Source organism: Myotis lucifugus, unplaced genomic scaffold (assembly GCF_000147115.1).
Source record: "Myotis lucifugus unplaced genomic scaffold, Myoluc2.0 scaffold_6, whole genome shotgun sequence".
In the NCBI taxonomy this organism is placed as follows: Eukaryota; Metazoa; Chordata; class Mammalia; order Chiroptera; family Vespertilionidae; genus Myotis; species Myotis lucifugus.
In genome coordinates, this window is record NW_005871054.1 from 1,929,363 (window position 1) to 1,932,609 (window position 3,247).

At 41.0% G+C, this 3,247-nt stretch overlaps 1 protein-coding gene and 1 pseudogene across 1 annotated transcript in view; one reads left to right on the forward strand and one right to left on the reverse strand.

Annotated features, from left to right (window-relative positions):
* Nucleotides 1–3,247, reverse strand: part of EHBP1 (EH domain binding protein 1) — a 276,286-nt gene that overhangs the window by 204,282 nt on the left and 68,757 nt on the right. The gene's annotated exons all lie outside the window — the stretch shown is intronic.
* Nucleotides 1,228–3,247, forward strand: part of LOC102429247 — a 7,831-nt pseudogene continuing 5,811 nt past the window's right edge.

Genomic DNA, 3,247 nt, shown 5'->3' on the forward strand with positions numbered 1-3,247 from the left:
CCCCCCCCCACACGGGCCCTGCTCTGTGTGTGACGGGGTAGAGCCATAACTCCCATCGGCCCTGCCTGAGTGTGACAGTGGCGGCACCCCAACCCCCTGATCCGCCCTGCTGTGTGTGTGACAGGGGGCGGTGCCCTAACTCCCCTATCGGCCCTACTCTGTGAGTGACAGGGGGGAGCTCCTCAACCCCCTGATGGGCCCTGCTCTGTGCATGACAGGGGGGAGCTCCCCAACCCCCTGATTGGCCCTGCTCTGTGCGTGACAGGGTACGGAGCCCCAACCCCCTGATGGGCCCTGCTCTGTGAGTGACAGGGGGCAGTGCCTCAACCCCCTGATTGGCCCTGCTCTGTGCGTCACAGGGGGTGGTGCCGCAACCTCCCCATCGACCCTGCTTTGAGTGTGACAGGGGGCGGTGCCCCAACCCCCCAATCGGCCCTACCCTGAGCGTGACTGAGGGTGGCATCGCAACCTCCCAATCCGCCCTGCTCTGTGCATGACAGGGGGCGGTGCCCCAACTCCCCAATCAGCCCTGCTCTGAGCCTGACCAGGGGCTGCACCTAGGGATTGGGCCTGCCCTCTGCCACACAGGAGCAGGCCTAAGCCAGCAGGTCGTTATCTCCCGAGGGGTCCCAAACTGGGAGAGGGCACAGGCCGGGCTGAGGGACCCCTCTCCCCCCCGAGTGCACAAATTTTTGTGCACCGGGCCTCTAGTATCCTATAAAAATCCTTGGGACAACATATGAGCATTTAGCATATAGTAGGTGCTTAATGAATAATATTTACTATAAATATTTATGAGCCATTTAACATGGTTTATTACACTAATATTATAAATAGTCTATCCAGAATCAGCAATGTTGAAATGAGGAAAACAAATGCAGAAAGCCATGCAGGATGTTTGTTTTAAAGTAATGTCTCTAGTTAAGTAGTTACTACAGTAATGTAGCAATGTAGTTATTAAAATTTATGCATGGACCCCCCCCCTACATTCTTGCTAGACCTAAAATAAATTTTCCACCTCAATATATTCTCACTGTTAGTCAAGTGTTTACAATACAAGCAATAGATGTTTCCTCTGTACAGCATAAAATAAAGATTTTATAATAACTAATAAGGAATTAACTGATTATAACATGAATAACTACATTCTCATGATTCCTCTCCTTATTTTCATACTTCAAGAGTCTTTGGCCTGGCCGGTGTGGCTCAGTGGCTGAGCATCGACCCATGAACCAAGAGGTCATTGGTTCCATTCGGGTCAGGGTACACGCCTGGGTTGTGGGCTTGATCCCCAGTTGGTGGCGTGTAGGAGGTAGCTGATCGAAGTTTATCTCTATCCCTTTCCCTTCCTCTCTTTCTAAAAATCAATAAAAACCTATTTTAAAAAATATTTTTTAAGAGTGTCTTCGGCTATTTGTGACCTGTTATTCTTCCAAACAGGGGTGTCTGCTTTGTGCAACAAGGGGATCTTATTAGACGTTCCATCTTGGGGAAATGGGAGGTGCTAGACTTTTTTGACATCTCCATGCAGTGGTAAGAGCAGTAAATTGCTAGTTCAGTAGAAACCCTCAGTGGGAAAGCTATGATGAATGCTTATCTTCTAGACTTCCTGCTTTCAATTAAAAAAAAAATTCTTTTGATTCTATCTGTATCATTTCAGGAGTGCATTCATAAAGATCATTTGGTCCTATTTTACCCAAGCTTTTATCTGTTTTCCAATAGGAGAGTTATTCATACTATCTATTCTATCACATTGTTAGAAGCAGAATTCTTCATCTGAATGTTATAAGCACAGAACTAATCATTCTGATCAAAGAAATAGCCATCAAAACAATGTTCACTTATCTCACATTGACCTAACCTCTTCAACTTAGCAATTCTTAGTGACTTATTAGGGTTATTTGAGAATTTATTTTATTGGAATTCTTTAATGTGAACCTGTGATCATCAATGCAACCACACCATTCTCTTGTTTTGTCTGTTTAGATGCTATGTCTTAGCGCTGCCATAAGCAGATAATGATAAATCAGTGCTTGCAGCACATGCCAGTCTAGAGACTCACAGTCTAATGCCTGATTCTGTTCATTCTTGTCCATTAGAACTCTAAATTCTGATTCTGTACAACTGAATCAAGGCAACCAAGAAATGAAGTGACAAGCAGACAGAATTCTGAACAGTATTATAAAGTTATGTGACCAGATTGTTTAAAAGTCTTAGTTATTAGATCTTACCCTCTATTTTATGACTATGTGAATTATTTCACAGTAAAAAACTAACACACCCACGTATCTGTGTAAATAACCATTTTTTCTATTGACTCAAGAACCAAAATGGTCAAATAAGATAATGTGGAGTTAGAAGGGACCTTTTAAAAGTTTCTTAATCCAACCTGTGACCCTAATGCAAAAACACTTTATACCATCCTTAACAGAAAGTTATCATATTTGTTTCCTGGTACTGTTCAATCAAATTTAACCTAAAGATGCCCAATACCTTGTTATTTCTAAATAATAATAACAACAACTTGGTACATACCACAGTATCAAGACCAATAATTTTGCTTTATTTATTCTTTAAAATACTTATTGAGAGCCTATTATGTGCCTGGTATTCTCTCATTTAACTTTGTGATAACACTTAAACTTTATTTTCAAATGAGAAAAAGTCAATCTAAAAGTCAAACTAACTTTTCCAAAACTGTGATGCTGGTCCTTTGAGCTGTCACAAGCCCTGCATTTCTCAGGCCGTGCTGAAAAGATCATTGCTTCATCAACAGACCAAACTGGAATACTACAGAATTTAATTTGGAGTCCATGGAGCAATTAACTGCTAAAGCAGACATGTCACAGGGAGTTCTCTCAACCACAAAGACTTAATTAGAAAACATGTCAGCTAAAATAACCAACTTAGATGGTTGGATGGAAGAATCCGGTAGCACAAATGTGAACTGAAAGAATTAATGTTAAAAATATGTTTAAATATGTACTCAAAAACATTTATAAAAATATATTGATTTTAGAATGAAATCTAACATCTCCCTAAAAAATCCAAATAAAAAACAGCAACCTTCTCAAATAGAGGGAAATTCCAAGATATATATAAAAATACAAGTTAAAGTATTCAAATCAAAGGTCTAAACCAGTTGTAAGTTGTCCATTAAAAAAAAAATTATTACAGTGACCCACCCTCAAGTTGTCTACTACAAAGTTGCTAAAGAGCAGTTATATCAACCCCTACTCCTAAAACC